Genomic DNA, 25,766 nt, shown 5'->3' with positions numbered 1-25,766 from the left:
CAGACAGAAGTAAGAGATGGGCTTGAGAGGCAGTCAATGGGAAGACAGTGAAGGGTTTGAAACTGGGGAATCTCTCACCAAATCTATGTTTCTAAAAGCCTGCTCTGGCTGCTTTATAGAGAATAATTTCAATGAAGTGAAAGTGAAGAAGGACATCACTGGATGGCTTTTCCTGGAGCCCAAGTGCCAGTACTGTTGGATAGGGAGGTGGTGGTGCAAAGTGAAACATAAGGACACTCAGGCAAGATAGTTAGGAGCTAGAACTGAGCTTGGTGGTAAATTGAAGGTGGGGATAAAGGAAAGGAAAGATTGTCATGGTTGACATGTAGATTTTTGGTTTGTAGAGATTATCAGCACCATTTACGAAGGGAGGGGGGAACCGTGAAACTCCTGGGTCATGTGGAGCTCCTCCTAGCAATGACAGAGTCCTTCTAACCAAGAGTATAAATGCTGAGACTTCAGGGGCAAAGCTGGAGCCATGGAACTTTAGAGACCACCTTAGGGAACTTAGAGACCAATCCAGAATATATGTATTCATATTATTTTTGTAAACATATAACATATTTTTACGTGTATAAAATATATATGTTACACATATATGAATACATATTCACATTGAACAAATCAACTAATAAAATTACTTGAAGAAAAGAGTTCTGCTGCAAAAAATGCCTGACCACCACTTCTGTGCCATGGCGCCAATGCCCCTACACCTCAGTATACTGGAAGGTGATTGACAATCTCAGTCTGTTTAGTGCAGTAGATTAATGTGATTATAGATTAGTGTGATTATAGATAATTGCTAGTGTTACTTCATATGAGATTGTTTGAGTGACAGCTCGGAGGGCTCCAATTAAGGCACCCAGAGGTGGTCATTTTTCTTCTAAATATGAGGTTGGTTGGCAACATTTTTCCGTAAAGGGACAAGGCAATGAGTACTTTAGGTTTTGTAGATAATCTGGTCTCTGTTGCAACTATCCAACCCAGTCACTGCATGTACAAAACCAGCTACAGAGGGCGTGTTAACAAATGAACATCCCGTGTTTCAATAAAAGTGGATTTGCGGATATTAAGTTTCGATTTTCATGTAATTTTCACATGTCATGAGAAAGTCCTCCTTTTGTGTTTTTCAACCAATTAAAAATGTAAAGTCCATTCTTAGCTCACAGACTTTACAGCCACAGTATTTGGCTGTTTCCTAAATGAGAGAATTTTGCACAAGGAGTCAGAATCAGAAACTATAGGTAAAGAAAAGCAAGCTTTAATGCCATGTCCTGGTCTCATGTAATCCAATGAGGAAAAGGGGAGAAGATTCCTAGCCAAGAGGTATTAAAGTTTCTTATGATTCTGGGCAGTTGTGAGCTCCTGAAGCAGAAGTGAAGGGGGAATCGTTCTGCGTTGTCTGGTTAGGAACAGCAGATCTCAGTGGCCCTACAATGGAATGCCTCAGGCTGCCAGGTGCAGTTCTGATTCATATTCTTATTCTTACTCAAGGCCCAGGAACATCAAATGAACCAGACACAGTAACTCAACAGTTCTTTTTTAGACATAAAATCAAATGCCAATAACATTCTTAGTTTTCTTTTTTCTTTCTTTTCCTTTTTTTTTTTTTTTTTTTTTTTTTTTTGACATTCTTAGTTTTCAAGCAAAGCACTGGTACCTAAATTCAAACCACTGTATTATCATCAGGTTGGGTAAATATAAAAGACCTATAGGCTTCAATGACTTCAGGGACAATTCAAAGATTAAAGAAAGGTAGTATCATTGCTAAGCGATATTTGGTTAATGAACTGCTAGTCATCTCTAAACTGATTTGCCTGGATCTCCTGGCAAAACCTATAAACTCAAAAGATTGTCTGCAGACTAAGAACATGTACTTCATCAGAGCTGGATGTACATATCACCATATATGCATATCAATGCTTTTTTTAGTAAATAAATTATAATTGTACATATATATAATTGTTTACCTCAAAGCATTTAACTTCAAGACAATGAACTACTTGAGGCAAAGGATCTTATTCATCTCTGAATTATCAATATCTACTCTAATTACTATCACATAGATGATGCCTAATAAGTGTTGTCTGAATAAGTTAATAAAAAGGTCAAATATTATTAAAATTGTTAACAGGGTGAGAAATACAAAATCATTTGTTCCAAAAGACAAAATCTTATTTTAAAATAGACCCTGAGGAATACACTTTGTACATGCAGCACTCCATCAGAATACTACTCTGGAGACCATGGAAGTCCATAACTAAACAAAGGCATAGAATTTCTTGCTTACTTACCTGAGAACCAAGTAGGATTTTCCTTACTGAATCACCTGGGGAAACACTGCTCGCTCTGCTTATCCAATAGCCATTCCCATCCAGCTTCTTTCTTGCCACTTTCTACAGCACAGGGTGAAAAATAGAAGACTCAATTTCTCAGGCTCCTGGTAGCAAAGAAGCCATGTGACCATATTATGGCCAGTGAGCTGTAATTTGAAGTCTCCCAGTGCTTTCCTGATAGAGTCTGATAATTGGAACCAACTTTTCTCTTCTTTCTGCTTTGAATATGGGGCAGCAGGAACCAATCTGCAACCATGAGGGTAAGGCCAGAAGAATGCCCACACACATTCTGGCATTACTGAGCTGCTGAACCAATGCCTGAATCTTTCTCTCTAGATTTTCTATATGAGAAAAAGTAACTAAATAAATTAAATCGTGGATAGACAATATTCTTTGTCTTGCAAATGAACATTCTCCTAACTGACGAAAAACCTACTTTGCAAAAAATAAAAACTCTTAAGCACCAATTAAGTACTTTAATCTCCATGTGTTAGAACTCAGTCGCTAAATATTACCTTATTACTTTCTGTTTAATTAAAGGTTATTTGGAGATCCTTTTGAAACTTCTGGTCCCCCAGGTCTATAGCTATTTAAATCACTGCCATTCACTGCTCCTTTAGCACTTATTTGCACTTATTCTGAGCACTAATCTCTCAAAAAAATCTTAGTTTCTTCTACTCAATTCTTTGAGGCACAAATATATTAATATTGTGTAATTTGTTTCTCTCTTAAATAATGTGGATTTATTTCATTCAAATTTTTACGACATATTTCCAAAAAGATATAAGGTTTCTTACATCAGAAAACTTATACAGAAGAGTGACATCAGCCAGATGGCAGACTAGTAAAATCTCCACCCCACTCTCCCACAGAAACACCAAATATATGACAACTTACAGGCAAGAGTAGCTTTGTGAGAATTCTAGAAACCAGTTAAAAAGTTGTAACAAATAAGTGAATGACTAACAAAGAAAGGGTAGGAAATTTCCTGTGTTTCTGTCCATCCTCACCCCATTTCCTCCCCAGTGCACTGAGGTTGGAAAATACCTACTTACTGGTTCCTCCCTTGGAACAGAAAGAAAAAAGTAGAACTTGCTTGTGATGTTCTGGCCTGTCTGGGAAGTTCCCGAGGGACTAGTTTCTGTCTCACCTTACTAGGACACAGATGGAGTGGTGGCATAGTTTGGATATCAAGTTAGAAGCCTCTGATAGCAGTGGTGGTCACTGGGACACATGAGAGCTGCAGGAAGGCTGCAGACCTGTGGAAACCTGGGTCAAGAGACTATGGGAAGAGGAATACAACAGAAACCTAAGTCCTTGAGAAGAATAGCAGGGGGAAGACTCAGGAAATTAAGACATCTTAAAGCAAACAGGTGGGCAGCCCGGGTGGCTCAGCAGTTTAGTGCCGCCTTCAGCCCATGGTGTGATCCTGGAGACCTCGGATTGAGTTCCACGTTGGGCTCCCTGCATGGAGCCTGCTTCTCCCTTTGCCTGTGTCTCTGCCTCTCTCTCTCTCTCTCTCTCTCTCTCTTTCATGAAGAAATAAATACAATTTAAAAAAAAATAATAAAAATAAAAGCAAACATGTATAGAAGGAAATTGGGGGGAAAGCACACACACAAGACTAGGGAAGACACATCATCAGAAAAAGCTTGAGAGGATCTTGAGACTTCACACTGAACTAATTAATGAAGATTTATCCCTGCACAGACCCAATCCACAAAAACCTAGGGGCTATTCTTTCACATGCCCAGTTTTCAACAAAAGATCACAAGGCATACAAAAAAAAAATCTGAGAAACATGGTCAACTCAAAAGAAAAAATAATACTCCAGAAACTGAAAATCATGGGCCTCAGACTTATCTCACAAAAACTTTAAAATAAATATCTTAAAAATGCTCAATGAGCTAAAGGAAGCCATAACAGACAAACAATATCAGGAAAATGATAAAGGAACAAAATGAGATATCAACAGAGATAGAAATTATTGAAAAGAGCCAAACAGAAATTCTACAGTTGAAAAACATAATAACAGAATTGAAAAATTCACTAAAAGGGTTCAACAGAAGACTTGAAAGGACAGAAAAAAGAATCAGTAACTTCGAAGACAAGTTATTTGAAATGGTCAAGTCTGAGCAGAAAAAAAGAAAGAGAAAAGTGAGAAAGACTAGGGGGCTTATCACACTGTCAAGTGGACCTGCACTAAGACAGTGGTCAGAAGAATGAGAGAAAAAGCAGAGAACTTATCTGAAAAAAAAATAATTGGGAATTCCCCAAAAGTCAAAGAACTATGAAAATATCAAAAGAAAAGTGACTCATCATGTACAAAGGAACCTCAACAACATTATCAGTAGGTATCTCAGCAGAAACCCTGCAGGCCAGAAGGCAATAGAATGTTATATTTAAACTGCTGAAAGGTAAAAACTATTGACTGAGAATAACGCCCTTTGAAAATGAGGGAGAAATGAAGACATTGCCAGATAAACAAAAACTGAAGTAGTTCATTACAACTAGACCTGCCCTACAAGAAATTTTAAAGGGAGTCCTTCAGGTTGAAATGATTGGACACTAGACAGTTATTCAGAGCCATACAAAAATATAAAGTTTTTTGATAAAAATAAATACATGGACATTGGGCACCTGGGTGGCTCAGTTGATTGAGCATCTGACTCTTGATTTTGGTTCAGGTCATGATCTCAGTGTCCTAGGACTGAGCCCCACGTCTGGCTCTATGCTCAGCACAGAATCTGCTTGAGATTCTATCCCTCCTATCTTTCTGCCCCTCCCCCCTCTAAAATAAATAAAATCTTTTTTAAAAATTTAAAAATACATGGGCAAACATAAATACATGTATATTGTATTTTTGATTCACAGCCCCAGTTTTATTTTATTATAGGATTTAAATACAAAAGCATAAAATATAAATCTGTTAATGGGCACACAATATACCAAAATGTAATTGGTGACATCAATCAAAAACAAAGTCAAGTACATAGAATTTTTACATTCCATTGAACTTAAACCAGTAAGAGTTTAAAATAAATTATTATAATTTTAGGATGTTTTATGTAATCCCTTTGGCAACCAGAAAAAAATCTATAGAATACACACACACACACACACACACACACAAAAAAAGAGAGAGAAGAGAATCAAAATATGTCACTACAAAAAAACCAACAGAATAAAAGATCATATAAGTCAGAGAAAGACAATTATATTATTTCTCTTATATGTGGAATCTAAAAAATAAAAACAAATGAACAAACATAAAGCAGAAACAGACCCATAAATACAGAGAACTGATAGTTGCCAGAGAGGAAGTGTGTAGGAGACAGACAAAATGGGTTAAAGGGAGTGAGAGATATAGACTTCTAGTATGGAATGAGTAAGTCACAGGGAAAAAAGGCACAGCATAGGGACTTAGCCCATTTCTAATAGCATTGTGACAGATGGTAACCACACTTGTGATAAGTATAGCATAATGTATAGATTTGTCAAATCATTATGCTGTACACCTGAAATGAATGTAACATTGCATGTCAGGTATACTTCTGTTAAAAAAAAAGAAAAATAATCATGATAATAAAATATCACTTTTTTAAAAATGAAAGGAATAATGAGGGAAATGAGGGACATAAAGCTATAAGACCTACAGAAAACAAGTAACAAAATGCCAATAGTCTTACATATTCATAATAATCTAAATGTACATTGATTTAACTCCCCAATCAAAAGATGTAGATTAGCAAAAAGGATTACAAAATATGATCTCCCTGTATGCTGTTTACAAGAGGCTCACTTTAGATTTAGGATATGCATAGGTTGAAAGTAAAAGAATAGAAAAAGATATTCCATATAAATGGTAACAATAGTTGGGCAGGGGTGGCCGTACTAATATCAGAGAAGGACTTTAAGTCAATACTTATTATAAGACACAAAGATGGACATTATATAATGATGAAAGGGTCTATTTACCAAGAAGGAATGAGTTATACAAATATATGCACAAACATCGGAGCTCCTAAATATATGAAACAAACATTGACAAAACTGAAGGGTGAAATAGAAAGCTCTACAATAATAATAGGAGACATCAATAACACATTATCAATAATAGATAGGACAACCCCACAGAAGATCAATAAGGAAATAGAAAACTTGAATGATATTCCAGACCAACTTGGACCTAACTGGCGTATACAGAACAATCCACCCAACAGCAAGATAGACATTTTTCTCAAGTGCACATGGAACATTCTCCAGGTTAGGCTATATATTAGGCCACAAAAATGTTTTAATAAATGTTAAAAGTTGATCATTTAAATGATATTTCCAATTGAAATATAATGAAAATATACATTGATAGCAGGAGGAAAACTAGAAAATGCAAGAATACTTTGAAATTAAACAATACACTATTGTTTTGAGAGAGAGAGCATGAGTAGGGAGGGGCAGAGGGAGAGGGAGAGAATCTTAAGCAAATTCCATGTTCAGCACAGAGCTCAACATGGGGCTCGATCTCATAACCCTGAGATCGTGAACTGAGCTGAAATCAAGAGTTGGACACCTAACCAACTGAGCCACCCATGTGCCCCTAAACAACACACTTTAAAAAAAAAATTGAGTCATAGTAGAAGTCACAAAAAAATTTAGAAAATTTAGACAAATGAAAATGAAAATATATCTAACCTAGGGATTCAGAAAAAGCAGTGCTAAATGGGAAATTTGTAGTTGTAAATGCTTATTTTAAAAAAGAAGAAAGATTTCAAAACAACAACTTAACTTTACACCTTAAGGAACTGAAAAAGAAGAACAAACCAAACAAAGATAGAAGAATGAAGAAAATAATAAAGATTAAAGGAGAGATAAACAAAAGAGAGAATAGAAAAACTATAGAAAAATATCAGTGAAACCAACAGTTGGCTCACTGAAAATGTAAACATATTTGGCAAACCTTTAGCTAGATTGACAATAAAAAAAAAGGGAAGACTCAAATAACAAGTTATAAATGAAAGAGGGATATTGCAATAGATTTTACAGATATAAAAAGCATTATAATAGAGTACTATGAACAGTTGTACACCCACAAAATCTCACTTGCATTGGACAAATTCCTAAAAACATGAAATGTACCAAGACTAAATCATAAAGAAATAGAAAATCTGAACAGACATAAAACTTTAGGAGACTGAATCATCAAAAAACTTCCAATAAAGAAAAGCCCAGGACCAGAAAACTTCTCTTGTGAAGTCTACCAAATATGTAAAGAATTAACACCAGTTGTCCTCAAACTCTTCCAAAAAATTGAAGAGGAGGGAATACTTCTAAATTCATTTTATGATGCCAGGATTACACTGCTACCAAATCCCAAAAGATACACTGCAAGACTAGAAAACTGAAGATCAATATCCCAGATTAATCTTGCTGCTAAAATCCTCAAGAAAATATTGGCAGATGGAATTTGACAACACATTAAAAGGATTATACATCATGATTAAGTGAGATTTATTCCTAGAATTCAAGGATGGTTCAGCATACGAATATCGAACAATGTAATGCAACACATTAACAGAATGAAGGGACAAAAACCAACCAACCAAACAAAAAGCCAAGGCCCCCAAACATGATCATCTCAACTGATGTAGAGAATGTATTTGACAACATTTGACACCACTGGTGTTAGCTGTGGGCTCTTCACATGGCCTTTATTATGTTGAGGCAGTCACCTTCTACTCCTAGGTTGTTGAAGTGTTTATATCTTAAAAAGGTGTCCTCTAAGATCAGGAACTAGACAAGGTGCTTATTTTCATCCTTCCATTCAACATAGTACTGAAAATCCCAGCCAGAGCAATTAGGCAAGAAAAAGAAATGAAAGATATCCAATTTGGAAAGGAACAAGTGAAATTATATATATGTTCACAGACAACATAATTTTATATATAGAAAACCCTAAAAATTACACACATACGCACACACACACACACAACCTGATGGAATTAATAAAGTAATTTCAAAAAACCCAATATACAAGATCAACATGCAAAAATCAGTTGCATTTCTATGCACTCATGAACAATTTAAAAAGAAATCAAGAAAATGATTCCATTTATGATGGCACTAAAAAGAATAAATAGTTAGGAATAAACTTATCCAAGCAGGCAAAAGACATTTTCCCAAAGACTTCCAAATGGCCAAAAAAAAAAAAGAAAACATGATCAACATCACTTATTCTTAGAGAAATGTAAGTCAAAACCACAAACAAATTACCACCTCACATCCAGTAGATGGTTACCTACCAACAAATAAATAAATAGGACGGCAAAGATGTAGAGATATTTGGAACCCTTGTACATTATTGGTGGGAATCTAAAATGGGTTAGCACTCTGGAAAACAGCATGGCAAACCCTCAAAAAAATTAAAAAGAGAATTTCCATATGATCCAACAATCCAGCTTCTCAATATATACCCAAAAGAATTAAAAGCAGGGTCTGAGAGAGATATTTGTACACTCATGTTCATAGCAGCATTATTCACAGTAGCTGAAAGGTTGAAGCAACCTGTTCTGTCAATAGGTGAATGGATAAACAAAATGTAGCATATGCACACAACAAAATATTATTCAGCCTTAGGGAGGAAATTCTGACATCTGGTACCACATGCATGAAACTTGAAGATATTATAAAAAATAAGGGACACCTGGGTGGCTCAGCGGTTTAGCGCCTGCCTTAGGCCCAGGGCATCCCAGGATCAAGTCCCACATCAGGCTCCTTGCATGGAGCCTGCTTCTTCCACTGCCTGTGTCTCTGCCTCTCTCTCTTTCTCTCTCTCTCTCTCTGTCTCTCACGAATAAAAAAATAAAATCTTAAAAAAAAAGGAAAAATAAGCCAGTCACAAAAGTACAAATAAGTATGAATCCATTTATATGTACCCAGAATAGTCAAAATCATAGAGACTGAAAGTAGCATGGGAGTTACTAGGGACCCCCTAGTAATTGAAGAAAGAGGAAATGGGGAATTATTTTTTAATAGGTGTACAGTTACAGCTTTTCAAAATGAATTATTTAGATTGGTTGTAGAACAATGTGAATGCACTGAATATTACTGTATACTTAAAATGGCTATGATAATAAATTTTATTTATATGTATTTTGCTACAATTAAAAAATTTTAAATTATATAAAAAGTTGGTAAAAATAAGATCATTGACAACCAAGAACTATAAAGAAAAGAAAATTCAGATATTCTATCATGTTAGCATGCTACAGTGCTTAATCATCATAGCTTTCTGTTGTTTGTAGCAAAAAGGCCAATGTGATAGTTTTCATAACTCTTTTACTGAAAGGGGGGAAAATTAGTTCTCTGGAAGAGGTATAGTTTTCCTTAGCATGAAATCCTGGTTCTTATTCCTTTGTAGATAGCCTCAGTTATTTTGTTTTGTTTTCACTCTTCACTGAAAACATTTTTTATTTTTCTCTTTATCTTTCATATGCAAAATTTTATGATAATACATCTGTGTAGGTCTTTTTTTCATTTATCTAGCTTCTGGTGGGCACTGTCAATCTGAAGATTTATGTCTGGGAAATTTTCTTCCATTATTCTTTGACTATTTCCTCTCCCCGACTTTTTGTATTCTCCTCTTCTGCAACTCGTGCAGTTCTGCAACATCTACCATAATGGTATTGTAGTTTCTGGAATTATTTTCCATGTCTCGTAATTTTTCTGTTACACTATACCTTTACTCTTTTCCTTTATAATCTGGAAGAATTCTTTAATCATTTTCAATACTTCCACTTTGTAATTGGTTCTTTAGTTATTTCATTCTTCTAACAATTTATGTTGTGTGTCTATTTCAATTTTTATAATTATGTTTATATTTCTAAAATCCCCAATTGGCTCTATTTTATAGTATCTCATTTGTGGATACAATATCTTCTCTTACCCCTCTGAAGAAATAACATTTTAAGAGGTTTTTGTTTGTTTGTTTGTTTTTTGCCTATTAACCCTGTTTGCTCAAGTGTTGACTTTTGAATTTACTTGCTGGACCTCTCTCATGGTGTTGCTTTCCTTAAGTGGTAAGGGAGTTTTAGTTGTATGTTCATCTTCATGGTTGGGACTCCCTATTCTCTCTGTGGCTACCACTTCTATTTACTGCATGTTGACCATGCAAGTTATGGGCAAAGATCTAAAAATCCATGTCCTCAGGTCATGTCACTGAAAGCATTTTCATATGTGATTTCAAGTGGTCTAGGCTGCAATCCTCTGACTTGTACTCAAGGCTTCGATAAAGTCTTGTTAAACAGGCAGCCTGGTCCTAGCTACTATGCCAGGGACTTTAAGGATGCCTGCCTGCACATCTGTGCCCATGCCTGAAGCAAAGTAGCATAGAGAAGACTGCAGCAGCACCTAGAAGAAAACCTATCTCAAGGCAGTGAGAGAGTCCTGTAGAGGAACTAAGCAGAAGTCAAGGCCAGATGGCCAGCTAAAGTGACAGAAAACCAGGATACATGGGTGGAACATGTAAGCATGAGAGAGTATCTCTGACACCTGAAAGAAAGATATGGAATTTCCATAGGAAAATGGAAAGGGGATTTAGGTTGCTGAATGTTGGACATTAAAGAGAAATGAAATGTGGAACATTTGGATTACATAAACATCAAATAATAAACAACATAAAGATAAGCTTGAACTTCGGAAGATTTTCATAAAGAACTAGATGTTTTCACAAGGAAATTCACACAATACCATTAGAAGAGAATAATACTCAAGATTCTCTGTATCTCCTTGACAGACCAAAAAACTTATTTCAGGAGCATAATGAGTAAGAGGCCCTGGCTGAGCACAGTAATGAACTATAGTGGACAGGTGACTACCTTGTAAGGTAGGAAATATTTTGAAACATTACATAAAATTTATATTAATCAATAGATACATGTATCAATGAAACAAGAGAGACACAGAAATAACCCACACAAGGACACCCAACTAATTTTTGACAAAGGTGAAAAAGCATTTCAGCAGAGGACAGTCTTTTTAATCAGTAATACTGGCACAAGTGGAATTGCACAAAAGAGAATGAGCCTCAACCTATCTCATACCTTACGCAAAAAGATTAACTCAAAATTAATCATAGACTTAAATTTAAAATACAAACTATAAAACTGTTAGAAAATATCATAGGAGAAAACTTTGGGACCTACAGTTTAGTGATTTCTTTAGACATGAAACCAAAAGCATGACCCATAAAGGAAAAAAATATTAATAATTTGAATTTTATCAAAATAAAAAACTTTTGCTATGTGTAAGAGCTTGTTAAGAAGATGAAAAGATAAGCTAGAATGTGGGAGAAAATATTTGCAAATCACATAGGTGACAAAGGACTTACATCTTAATGTAGAAAGAATTCACAAAACTACATTTGAAAAAAAACCCCAATTATAAAATGGGCAAAAGATATGAAGAAATATTTCACTGTCCATGGATATATGGATAGAAAATAAGCATCTGTAAAGATGTTTGACATTACTAACCATTTATGGAGGAAGAGAGCCATAAGCCTGACCTTAGATGAATAGGATTTTATAAATAGGAGTGGTATAAAACATAAGCTCAAGAGTCCCTTTGCATCCCAACAAGATTCTTTGATAATATTTTCCTTTAAATTTTTCTAGCACTGTGTCTAGTATAGTTCTGTTTTTGTAAAAAAAAAAAAAAAAAAAAGAATTATATATATGTAATAGGGAAAATTTGAACACTAAGTTATTTGATGTTATTTAAGAGTTATTTATTTTAAAAAATTTAAGTGTGGCAATAGTTTTTAAAAGACCTTATCTTTTAGAAATAAATGCTAAGTATTTACTAATGAAATGTTATTATATCTTAGATTGGCTTATAAATAATCCAGGAGGAATTGAAGGAAATGAAGAAAGTGGGTGGGAGTATAGATGAAACAAGACTGACTATAAATTAAAAACACTTGAAGTTGAGTGATAGGTTAGGTATTCACTCAATATATAACTCTATTTCTTCAAGTTAGAAATTTTCCATTATAAAGATTAAAGTAAATTAAATTTCTATGCGCATAAGAAAATAAAATCTAAAAAAAAAAAAAAAGAAAAAAGAAAAGAAAATCTAAATGATCTATATCAAATTGTTAACACTGTTCTCCTGTGGAGTGGAGAATTGGAGTGAAAGGAAGGGAAATTATTGTTTTTTATATTATACACTTTAAGATTTTTACAGTGAACATGAATATTTTTAACTAGAAAAAAATGAAATTAAAATGTATCAGATTGCTTTTTTTACTTTTAATTATTCTTTTAATTAATTGGTTACATTACAGACATTTTTCAAATTCATAAAATTTTTAAATTATTGCTAGAAATGTGTAGGAAACATGTAAAAAATGTTGTGAAGCTAAACTAGAGACTCTTCTTATATACAACTTGGTACAGGTCTTATGGCATTTAAAACAAATAAAATAACCCAATTGCATGCACTCATCCATTATATTGGTATTTCTTTCTTTAAGGCATCAGAATAATACAGAGCAAGTTACCTGCTGGAAATTATTAAACAATGATCTAGAAGGGCAAATCTACCTCAGGCTCGGTTCTTGAATTTTGAGTCTTGGAAAAATACACTTATTCTATTCGTAACCACTAGGGCTCAGTGTCTTCTTTAAAATGTGAAATTAATGCATTTTAGAAAACAAAATAATCACAAAACTTAATTTAAATTAATACTGAATAGAAAAAAGACTATCTCTGTGACAATCTCTGGTCTTAAAATTCCAGGGAAATTTTGAAAGATGGGGGTGGGTCCTCAGTAAGACCCTTCTTTTAAATCCTTTTCTCCTGAGACAATTGAGGGGAATTTTGTTTGCATATTAAAAAGAAAACTCTATTGCCTGGAGGTGGGTTTAAGTTTTTAGTCATCATTTCAATTTCTTCTTCTGGAGTGTTTCCTGTATTGTGATGGGGCAAACTCATTGAGAAGAACCGAGCAGAATTGAGCCTCCCATTGTATGACTGTGGGTAAACTGAGGCATGGGTTTGGGGCTCTGCATTTGGATGCATGACACTCTCTCTTTTCCATACTTCTAGGTAGCCTTTCAACATAAATACTTTGTATGTTTAGATTTCCAAGGCACTTCAAGGTAAACACAACTATGAGAGCATGATTTACAGGGTGTTCAAACAGTTCTGCTGCCCAGTGGAGCAAACCTTTTGGTTCTCACAGTGAATCTGTGAGGTTAACAGGCTTAAAGGTTGGTCACATCTATCGATAGTACTGACAACCTTGTCCTGCAAATACTACTTCCCCTGAAGCTGCATTTTAGGAAGAAGTAATATTGTTCCTCTTTCCATATTCCTGAGTTGACCTTAAGAGAAGGGAACATCTACAGACACTTTGCCCATGAAAAGGAAGTGCTAGAGAGGCAGCATCCACCCCCACTTACCCCCGACTCTCCCCCCGCCCCACCCCATGGGAAGAGGTCTGATCAGACCTGACAATTGTCCAGCCATGCTCTCTACTCTGACCTGCTAAAAGCCAATGTACACGTGATGCATGTCCCCTCACTGTTAATGGCACCAAAGTGCTCATCTGGTCTGTGGGCGCAGTTAGCGGGGCCTGCCCCTGCCAAGGTCACCAGGTCTCAATTCTCTCTTGGCATGAAGAGTGGGGACTTTCTGCAGGTCTCCTGTCTTCCACTGAGATGGGTGATAAGAGGCCCCAATCTCCAGGCTCGCCCTGACCAGAACGTCTTACTGATATTTCATTCCCTCTGTCAATCCATTTTTTGTCTGTTTACCAGCCAGTATCCTGGGGAATAAGGGACAGGGGAAGGTGAGTGAAAGGATGCATGCCCAAAATCTCATCACAAACTCTCCAAACTCTTCTTTAAACAGGGAATTCAAACATATCATAGAAACTCCTGTTGCCTACACTCATATAAACAGTTGCACTACGTAGAAAATGCCCAGTTCTGGCATCATCCATGCAGATTCACAGATGATATCATCAGCACTGGCCGTTAGCAGAGCAGGTGACTTCCTTTCCCTGGTAACAAGCATTTCTTTAGTTTTCCCTCAGAGAGAAGGGATTTGTGGATAGTTTTGAGATTTTGAAGAATCATCACATGAGAAAAATTTTTCAGAGGAAGGTTTTTTGTTGGTTTTTTAGTGTACTCCCTCATCTCCTGACATAATAATAATCTGTTTATTACAGAGAGCTGTAGTGTTCTACAATTAGGGTTGCCAGATTTACTAAAAACAAAATAAAACAAGATGCCCAGCTAAATTTGAATTTGAATAACAAATAGTATACTTTGTATAAGTATGTCCTATGCAATATTTGACTGCATACACTTATTTTGTGGGACATACTTCTACTAAAAACTATTTGTGTTTACCTGAAATTCATATTTAACTGGGTGCCCTGTATTTTATTTATAGGATTATATATAGGCAACCCTCTCTATAGCAGAAGATATTCACCACAGACGGCAAGGAACTTCTAAAAGCCCAGATGTAAAAAAATAAAAAATAAAAAAATAAAAAAAATAAAAGCCCAGATGTATATTAAACAACTTTTTCTTTATCGTTAAGCAACTAATAATATTCTTTCCTTCTTTCCTTTCTTCAGCACATAATTTAGTAAACACTGACTACATGACAGATACTGGTTTTGTGCTGGAATAAGAAAATAGGCAATTCAAAGAAAAAATAAATATGAATAATATTTTTAAGTGATGAAGAAAACAAAATGGGTGATATGATAAAGAATGTCTGAGAAGAGCTGCTTACCTTAGCTCCAATGGTCAGGGAAATCCCTCCAAGAGGTACTATTTCTATTGAGTCATAAGGAACAAGAAAGAGGCAGCCATAAGAAGGTTTCATAAAAATAAGCTACAAATAGAAGGAACCATAAATATAGGAACCATGGTATATTAATTTCCTCTGGATGCTGCAAAAAAAAAAAAATCACAAACCTGGTGGTTTACAACAACAGAAATCTATTTCCTCATGGTTCTAGAGGCTGAAGTCTGAAAATGAGGTACTCACAGGGCCACACCCCCTCTGAGGGCACCAGGAGAGAATCCACTCCTGGAGAATCCTACTCCAGGTAGACAAGGCCTGTGAGCCCAGCTAAGGGATTCAGGTTTTAGTTTAATGTTAATGGGCAGCCAGTGAAGGATTTTAAACAGAGTGTGGCAAGGCTTACATTTTTTAAAGTATTTCTGGGGGTGCCTGGGTGGCTCAGTCAGTTAAATGCCTGACTCTTGATTTCTGCTCAGGTCATGATCTCACCGTGTGAGACTGAGCCCTGGGTTGGGCTCTGTGCTCAGCGGGAAGTCTGCTTGAGACTCTCCCTCTCCCTCTACCCCTCTCTCCGTTCTCTCTCTCTCTCAAATAAATAAATAAAATCTCTTTTAAAAATTAAAAAATAAAAGCACTTCTCTGGTTACTTCGTGGAGGCTATATAGTAACACAGGTAAGAGTGAAAGGAAATGGAATTGTTAGAGTTGTGGCTCTGACAGGAGAAGGGCAGGCGGAAGCATTGGTAGCTTGGAGTCAGGGATTAGCAGGGGACAGGAAGAGATAAGTGTGGAGAGAGGGAATAGATTTTGGAAATAGCATCATGAGGATTTACTGATGGATTAGAGAAGGGAGGGGAAAAAAGGAGAGTATCATGGAGTTCTCCTAGGTTTCAGGCTAAACGTTAATGAGAAGACAAATGTTGACACTTGATGGAACATGGTAAGAATTTCCAGTCAGCTCTAGGTAGAGGATTTCACAGAAAGTCAAGGAACAGTAGGTTTTGTCTTGTCCTAAAACGTATTTGATAAAGTAAGCATGCTCTTCAGGAAAGAAATATTCTTTTTCTTCCATCCAAAATTGAGTCTTAACAAAGGCATCACATTTCAGAGCAAGGTTAAAAAGAATGAGAGCAGCCCTGTTGCAAAGATTGATGACAACTTGACGTGTACCTGTTAAAGTTGCGAGCCTCTTGCCTTCTCAGTCAGGTTCACTTGGCAGGCAGCATCTTTCACGTCCAGGGTGAAAAGTGCCTCAGCAACCAGGAAATCCTGTGCACGATGATGTTTTCCACCACATAGTGTTCATCAATAAAGAGTGGATAGCAACAAATCAATGGCTGTGTTGCAAGCTGAGCAGAGATAAGAGTGATGGGGTGAACTCCCAACAAGTGTGGGAGTTAGTTGTTTTCTGTGTTTTGTCACCAAAGACCAGTCACCCATGAGCACTGCAAATCATTCCATCCCTCTGGTCTCAGTTTCCTCAACTGGAAGGGGTAAGGTTGTTGAGAAGGCCCAATGAAATAATGAATGTGCCAGAAACAATGAAGACGTAACTATAACTTGTCTATATGATATGATATATATCATAAAATATTTTATCACACTGATTACAGCACCTTGTACTTAATTATTGCCTTGCAATAAATTTTTTAATCAAATTTAATTAAGTAAGTACAACCGACATGGCCATAAACCAGGTAGATTTGTTTGGCAAGTGCTGATTAATTGTTCATTAGAGATTGACACCATGGTTCCTTGTTTCATATTCAGGTGTCCTTCATGGCCAGCTCCAACTGCCCTCAGTCTGATACAAAGGATTCCAGCCTAAATCATGACACATCAGAGTCATGCAACATCAAATATGTTGTAGGTGACTTCATTAAAATATCAAAGTATTAATGAAGGTCACTTGTGGCCCAATGTTAAGACTTGAGAAAGTAGTCATCATTTCCAAAGGCAAGTTGTTGGGTGGGTCTAACCAAAAGTATAAAAAGTTTTATATGGTTAAAAAAAAAGTTTCATATGGTTCTGAAAGATTTTATTTATGTAAAATAACTTATTGTTTCAGGTTTCTATCAAATAGATTTGAGGAGATAACTGTGACCGACTGGATTCAGCCGTCAGCCATGTCTGCGGGTACCCTGAGATCCCAGTTTGATGTTGGAGAGAAAATAGTGGAACTCTATGTCCTTTCATATACAACATCATTTAAGAACAATAAAATACAAATTATGAATTATAAATGTGATTTGATATTCTCTAACCTGTCTCATCGACTAAGATTGTTCACAAAATTAAAAAATTAGATTTATAAGCTAATGTTCTAAAACATATGCCATCTAAATTCACTAATTCAAAAAAATAAATTCACTAATTCATGAATGGGTTACCTTTTAAATATTGCCCATTTTATCTAGGAGCTATTGTCACATCTTTTTGCATTTCTTTTCAAAAGTCTAATTTCTACCTTCCTTTTTGTTTTCATATGGCCTTCTGTTTTGATAGAAAAAATGAAATGTCATATCTAATTTAAAATCAATATTCTCTGAAGCAGTGCTGCAGGCAGATCTGGACCTGGACTTATATACAGTCCAATAGAGCATCCTCCCTAAAATACATCTTCAAAAATAATTCATCATAATTATGACTATAATAACAGGGATTTTTGCATGTACGAATACTATATGTCAAAGTCCATCAGTTTTATTAGCCAGGCCAGGATAGAATGTTATTGAAGAACTAATGAAGATATTTATAATAATCGTAACTGGTAGAAATAAATGGCAAAGCTCTGATGGAGTTTGATCTTCATGTAATTATACAAGCTAGGAAGCTTTTGGGTCATCTTGTCTATTTCTACGGTATTAAGGGTAACTGGACATTATCTGGTGTCCTTTGTATTTATTTTAAAAGTAAGGTAGACCAGGAAATATAGAGAATAGCAGTAACCAGCAGCTTTTAAAAATTCTGTCAAGTAGCCTAGACTCACAGGAAGATGCCTGCCCTAGTCCATAGACATCATCACATTCTACTTGATAAACCAGTGCAGATAAAAATGAAAAAAAATCTACTCTAGTCATGAGACAATTCTTTATCCACATATTCCTAGACTTTCTGAGATAATGAGAGAGGTCTTCATGATAATCATCCACTGTAAAAGAAAATGAAGCCTTACTTTCTACATCTCTCATAAGAATCGTGTTGGAAAGGAAACTCTTAAGCATTTGCTACATCAGGCAAATTCTGCGTGAGGACCCTCTAGAATATTATCTAATAAACGTGGTTTCCATGAAGTCTGTGTCTATGGGTCTGTGAACCCTGAGTCATGCTCTTGATTCCACACATAGATGGGCCTGACTAGAGGACATCATTATCTCTGACCTTATGAGTCAATTCACTTTTCCAGATGTCTAAGACAAGGAGTGCTTTTTCCAGAAGTTTCTCATTTTCTAGAAGCTCAGCTCCTTATTTATATCAAGATGCTCTCAAGAGTAAATGGTCTTCCCCTTACCAATCCTGGGATACTACAGTGAAACTGCCATTTCCCAAAGATCTCTATCTCTTCAACCCCAGAACTAACCCACTTACACCCCTCCTATGATGGTTCTTTCCCTGCTCCTCTATGTAGCCTTCAATCAGAACGGGAAGACTCTTAAGGCAGTGCTTCTTAAACTTCAATGTGCACCAAATCATCTGGAAAATTAGGACCTTGCCACTACAGATTCTGATTCATTATGTCCAGCTTTAGGTCTGAGAATGTGCATTTCCATCAAGCTCACAAATCACATTTTGAGTAACCTGCTTTAAGTCACAATAGCATCTGAATTGCTGAGCTTTGAATTTCCAACCCCTCAGTCACCATTTACTATGCTACAGAAGAGGAACCTTTCCTCTATCCATAACGAGTCTTACCTCTTCCGGGTGTTAATGGTCTAATTTGCCATGACGCTGCCATTATTCATCACACCAGTTGAATATTATAGCTGCGTTAGTGAATGGAAGCCTCATCCCAACTTTGATAGTTAGGTATTTGAATTTCCATTGTTCCATGAGCCTCATACAGGGCTAGATTAGCAGAGTTCTCCATCAACTATACCACTGGAGGAACACTGTCCTTTAGCTGCAGTGAGACTCAGAGTGGTCACCTTGCTCAAATTTCCACCTACACCATTTGCTATGGTCTAAATATTTGTGTCTTCCCAAGATTCATAGAGAACAGAATCCCCAAGGTGATGGTATTAGGTTATGAGGCCTTTGGGAAGTGATTCAGTCATGACACAGAATGCTCTTATAAAAGAGACCCCACCGAGCTCCCAACCACCTTCTGCCATGTGAGGATACAACACTAATCTGTGACCAGGAAGAGGGCTCTCACCCATCAACCATGCCGATCCAGCCTCCAGAACTGTGAGAGTTCTCTTGTTTATGAGCTACCACATTTATGGTAGTTTATTATAGCAGCCCAAACAGACTAAAGACATCGTTATATCCGATTTTACACAGAGCTCCTGCCGAATGGGCAGTGGGCCTCATGACTTCTCATCACAATTTATTGAGTAAAAAATGAACACCTGACCCAAAGAAAGAGGGGTTCACAGAGAAATCTGAACTGATTAGATCTCTTTGTTCTGTTTTATTATTGTTTTTAAATATTTCATTTTTTAGAGCGGTATTAGGTTCACAGGAAAATTGAAAAGAAGGTACAGAGATGGGGTGTCTGTGTGGCTCAGTCATTAAGGGTCTGCCTTTGGCTCAGGTCATAATCCCAGGGTCCTGGGATAGAGTCCATCGGGTTCCCTGCTCTATGGGGAGCCTGCTTCTCCCTCTCCGTCTGCAGTTCTCCCTGCTTGTGCTTGTGTGCTCTCTCTCTGTCAAATAAATAAATAAAATCCTAAAAAAAAAAAAGGTACAGAGATTCCCCACGTACCGTCTGCCCCCACACATGCATTGCCTCCCTGTTATCAGTGTCCCACACCAGAGTGATATATTTGTAGCAATTGATTAATCTACAATGATACATCATAATCACCCAAAGTCCATAGTTTACTTTGGGGTTTATTCTTGGTTTTACACATTCTGTGGGTATAGATAAGCATATAATGACATGTATTAACCATTGTAATATCACATAGAGTGTTTTGCTTGCCCAAAAAATCCTCTGTGTTTTTGCCTGTTCATACTTTTCCTGATCCTGACCCCTGGCAACCACTGTTCTTTTAACGTCTTCATGGCTTTGCATTTTCCACTATGTCTCATAGTTGGAATCATACGGTGTGTAGCCTTTTCAGATTGTCTTATTTCAGTAATATGCATTTAAGGTTTCTCCATATCTTTTTATAGCTTAAAGCTCTATCCTTTTTAGCACCAAATAATATTCCGTTGTCTGGATGTAACACAGATTATTTATTCATTCACCTGATGAAGCCCATCTTGGTTGCTTCCAAGTCTTGACAATATGAATAAAACTGCTATAAACATCCATCTGTGGGTTTTTGTGTGGACATAAGTTTCAAATACTTTGGGTAAATGGCAAGGAGGATGGATCATATGCTAAGAGCATGTTTACTTTTATAAGAAACTGTCAAAATGACTTCCAAAATGGCTAAGTGATTTTGCATTCCTACCAGCAGTGAATGAGAGTTCTTGTCACTCCACATCCTCTCCAGCACTTGGCATTGTCAGTGTTCCAATTTCGGTCATTCTAATAGGTGTTTAGTGGTATCTGATTATTTTAATCTGTAGTCCCCTAATGTGGAGCATCTTTTCATATGTTTATTTGCCATCTGTGTATCTTCTTTGGTGAGGTATTGGTTAAGGTTTGGCCCATTTTTACTTAGGTTGTTTTCATACAGCCGAATTTTAAGAGTTCTTTATATTTTTTGAATAATAATCCTGTACCAAATGTGTCTTTTGCAAATAACTTCTATCACTCTACCTCTTTCATTTTCTTGATGTGGTCTTTCACAAAGCAGAAATTTTTCATTTTTAAGGAATAAGCTTATCTTATCAATTCTTTCTTTCATTGATTATGCCCTGTGTTATATTTAAAAAGTCAGGGCTATTCTCAGGGCCATCTAGGTTTCCTCCTATGTTATCTTCTATGATCCATTTTCTGTTACAGTTTATGAAGGGTGTTAAGGGTCTAAATTTTTTTTTCTGAACATTTCTTTTTTTTTTTATTTTAATTCCAGTAAAGTTAGCATACAGTGGTATATTACTTTCAACTGTACAAATTAGTGATTCAACAATCCTCTACATTATTCTGGGCTCATCATCATTAGTGTATTCTTAATCCCCTTCCCCTATTTCACCCATCCCTCACCTACTTCCCCTCTGGTAACCATCAGTTCTCTACAGTTAAGAGTCTGGTGTTTTGTCTCTTTTTTCTTTGTTTTGTTTCTTAAATTTCACATGTGAGTGAAATCATATAGTATTTGTCCTTCTCCAACCAATTTATTTCACTTAGCATTATATCCTCTAGATCCATCCATTTGCAACAGCAAATGACAAGATTTCATTCTTTCTTAGAGTAATATTCCATGGTGTGTGTGTGTGTGTGTGTGTGTTTGTGTGTGTGTGTGGTATATATATATATATACCTCTTCTTTACCCATTCATCTATTGATAAACACTTGGGTTTGATTCCATAATTTGGCTATTGTGACAATACTGAAATAAATGTAGGGGTGCACATATCTTTTTGAGTAAATGTTTTTGTATTCTTTGGGTAAATATCCAGTGATGAAATTGCTATTTCATATGATACAATTTTTAATTTTTTGACAAGCCTGCATACTGTTTCCAGTGGTGACATCAGTTTGCATTCTTACCAATAGTACATGAGAGTTCCTTTTTCTCCTCATCCTCATCAACACTTGTCATTTCTTCTGTTTTTAGCCATTCTGACAAGTTTCAGGTGATATCTCATTGGGGTTTTGATTTGCATTTCCCTAATGAGTGATGTTGAACATCTTTTCATGTGTCTGTTGGCCATCTGTATGTCTTCTTTGGGAAAATGTCTATTCATGTCTTCTGCCTATTTTTTAAAAATATTTTATTTAATTAATTAATTTATTTATTTATTTATTTATTTATTTATTTGAGAGAAAGATAGAGAGAGCATGAGCCAGGGGAGGAGCCATGGAGAGGGAAAGGGACAAGCAGACTGCCTGCTGATCAGGAAGCCTGATGTGAGGCTCGATCCCAGGACCCTAAGATCATGATCTGAACCAAAGTCAGACATTTAATTGGCTGAGTCACCCAGGCACACCTCTTCTGCCCATTTTTTTTTAATTGGATTATGGGTTTTGGGTATTCAATTTTATAAGTTCTTTATATATTTTGGATACTAACCCTTTATTAGATATGTCATTTACAAATATCTTCTCACATTCCAAAGGCTGTGATTTAGTTTTGTTGATTGTTTCCTTTGCAGTGCAAAAGCTTTATATTTTGATGAAGTCCCAATAGTTTATTTTTGCTTTTGTTTCCCTTGCCTCTAGAGATGTCTAGCAAGAAGCTGCTGGGGCCAATGTCAAAGAGGTTGCTGCCTCTGTTCTCCTCTAGTATTTTGATGGTTTCCTGTCTCACATTTAGGTCTTTCATCCATTTTGAATTTATTTTTTTGTATGGAGTAAGAAAGTGGTCCAGTTTCATTTTTTTGCATGTAGCTATTCATTTTTCCCGACACCACTTGTTAAAGAGACTGTTTTTCCATACTGTTTCTTGCTTTTTCAAAGGTTATTTGGCCATACAGTGGGTTCATTTCTGAGTTTTCTATTCTGTTCAATTGATCTATGTGTCTCTTTTTTGTGCCAGTACCATACTGTCTTTTTTTTTTTTTTTTATGATAGTCACAGAGAGAGAGAGAGAGAGGCAGAGACACAGGCAGAGGGAGAAGCAGGCTCCATGCACCAGGAGCCCGACGTGGGATTCGATCCCGGGTCTCCAGGATCGCGCCCTGGGCCAAAGGCAGGCACTAAACCACTGCGCCACCCAGGGATCCCCATACTGTCTTGATCACTACAGCTTTCTAATATAATTTGAAATCCAAAATTGTGATGCTTCCAGCTACGCTTTTCTTTTTCAGGATTGGTTTAGCTATTCAAGGCCTTTTGTGGTTCCATAAAAATATTAGGATTGTTTGTTCTAGTTCTGTGAAAAATGCTGGGTGGTATTTTTATAGAAATTGCATTAAATCTGTAGGTTGCTTTGAGTAGTATAGACATTATAACAATATTTGTTCTTCTAACCCATGAGCATGGAATATTTTTTCATTACTTTGTGTCATCTTCAATTTCTTTCATTAGAGTTTTATAGTTTTTAGAGTATAGATCTTTTACCTATTTGGTTAAGTTTATTGCTAAGTATCTTATTGGATTTTTGGCACAATTTTAAATGGGATCGGTTCTTTGATTTCTTTTTCTGCTGCTTCATTATCGGTGTATAGAAATCCAAATGATTTCTGTATGTTGAGTTTGTTTCCTGTGACTTTACTGAATTCAGGTATCAGTTCTAGCAATTTTTTGGTGGAGTCTTTGGGTTTTCTACATAGAGTATCATGGCATCTGCAAATAATGAAAGTTTGACTTTTTCTTTGCCAATTTGGATGCTTTTTATTTCTTTTTGATGTTTTTTTGCTGATGCTAGGACTTCCAGCACTATGTTAAATAACTATGGTTAGAGTGAACATCCCTATCTTGTTCCTGACCATAGAGGAAACCTCTCAGTTTTTCCCCATTGAGGATGATATTAGCTGTGGGTTTTTTTATATGGCCTTTATGATGTTGAGGGACATGCTCTCTATTCCTACTTTGTTGAAAAGGGCTTTTATCAAGAACGTACACTGTACTTTGTCAAATGTCTTTTCTGCATCTATTGCGAGGATCATATGGTTCTTATCCTTTCTCTTATTAATGCGGTTTATCATGTGGATTGATTTGCTATTGAGCCACCTCTACAGCCCAGGAATAAATCCCACTTGATTGTGGTGAATAATTCCTTTAATGTACTGTTGGATTTTATTTGCTAGTATCTCGTCAAGAATTTTTGTACCCATATTCATCAGGGATATTGGTCTGTAATTCTCCTTTTTAGTGGGTCTCTGTCCGGTTTTGGAATCAAGATAATGCTGGCGTCACAGAATGGATTTGGAAGTTTTCCTTCCATTCATATTTTTTAGAACAGTTTGAGAAGAGTGGGTACTAACGCTTCTTTAAATGTTTAGTTAAATTCACTTAGGAAGCCTTCCCGTCCTGGACTCTTGTTTGTTGGAAGATTTTTTAGTTTTTTTTTTTTATAGGAAGAATTTTTTAAAGATTTTATTTATTTATTCGAGACGGGGGGGGGGCAGAGAGAGGCAGAGACACAGATAGAGAAGAAGCAGGCTCTGTGCAAGAAGCCTGATGTGGGACTCGATCCCGGGACTACAGGATCATGCCCTGAGCCGAAGGCAGGTGCCAAACCCCTGAGCCACCCAGGGATCCCCTGTTGGAAGATTTTTGATTACTGATTCAATGTTTTTGCTGATTCTGTGTCTGTTCAAATTTTCTATTTCTTCCTGTTTCAGTTTTTGGTAGTTTGTATGGTTCTAGGAATTTATCCATTTCTTCCAGATTGCCCAGTTTGTTGGCATATAATTGCTCAGAATATTCTCTTATAATTGTCATTCTACAGTGGTTGTAATCTCTCCTCTTTCATTCATAATTTTATTTATTTGGATCCTTTCTCTTTTCTTTTTGATAAGTATAGCTAGAGGTTGATCAATTTTGTTAATTTTTTCAAAGAACCATCTCCTAGTTTTGTTGATCTGTTCTACTGTTTGTTGTTGTTGCTGGTGTTGGTGGGGTTTCTTAGTTTCTAGATCTTTTATTTCTGCTCTAATCTTTATTATTTCCCTTCTTCTGCTGCCTCTAGGCTTCATTTGTTGTTCTTTTTCTAGCTTCTCTAAGTGTAAGGTTAGGCTGTTTGAGACTTTTCTTGCTTCTTGAGGTAAGCCTGTATAGCTATATACTTCCCTTTTAGGGCCCTTTTTGCTGCATCTCGAAAGTTTTGGACTGTCATGTTTTCATTTTCATTTGTGTCTGTGTATTTTTAAAATGTCTTCCTTGATTTCTTGGTTGATCCATTCATTCTTTAGTTAACCTCCACGTATTTGTGATCTTTCCTTTTCTTTCCTTTCTTTCTTGTGTGTGTGTGTGTGTGTGTGTGTGTGTGTGTGTGTGTGTGGTTGACTTCAGGTTTCATAGTATTGTGGTTAAGAAAATATGCATGGTATGATCTCAATCATTTTTTAGTTGTTGCAGACTGATTTGTGATCTAATATATGGGCTATGCTGGAAAATATCTCATGTGCACTTGAAAAGAATGTGTATTCTGTTGCTTTAGGATGAAATGTTCTGAATATATCTGTTAAGTCCATCTGGTCCAGTATGTCATTCCAAGCCATTGTTTCCTTGTCGATTTTCTGTTTAGATGATCTGTTAATTGATATAAGTAGGGTATTAAATTCCCCTACTATTATTATATTATTATCAATGAGTTCCTTTATGTTTGTTATTAATTGTTTTATATATTTCAGTGCTTCCATGTTGGGTGCATAAATATTT

The 25,766-nt window shown here is 36.2% G+C and overlaps 1 long non-coding RNA gene across 1 annotated transcript in view; it reads right to left on the bottom strand.

Moving 5' to 3' along the window:
* Window positions 1-25,766, bottom strand: part of LOC144297593 (uncharacterized) — a 77,387-nt gene that overhangs the window by 3,555 nt on the left and 48,066 nt on the right. Inside the window, exon 2 of the long non-coding RNA XR_013364558.1 lies at window positions 2,295-2,396. This is a non-coding gene — a long non-coding RNA (uncharacterized LOC144297593). The remainder of the gene's footprint in view (window positions 1-2,294; window positions 2,397-25,766) is intronic.

The sequence above is a fragment of the Canis aureus genome, chromosome 25 (assembly GCF_053574225.1).
Source record: "Canis aureus isolate CA01 chromosome 25, VMU_Caureus_v.1.0, whole genome shotgun sequence".
NCBI classification, from domain to species: Eukaryota; Metazoa; Chordata; class Mammalia; order Carnivora; family Canidae; genus Canis; species Canis aureus.
The sequence above is the reverse complement of the archived record's forward strand: the minus strand, read 5'-3'. Positions and strand labels throughout refer to the sequence as shown.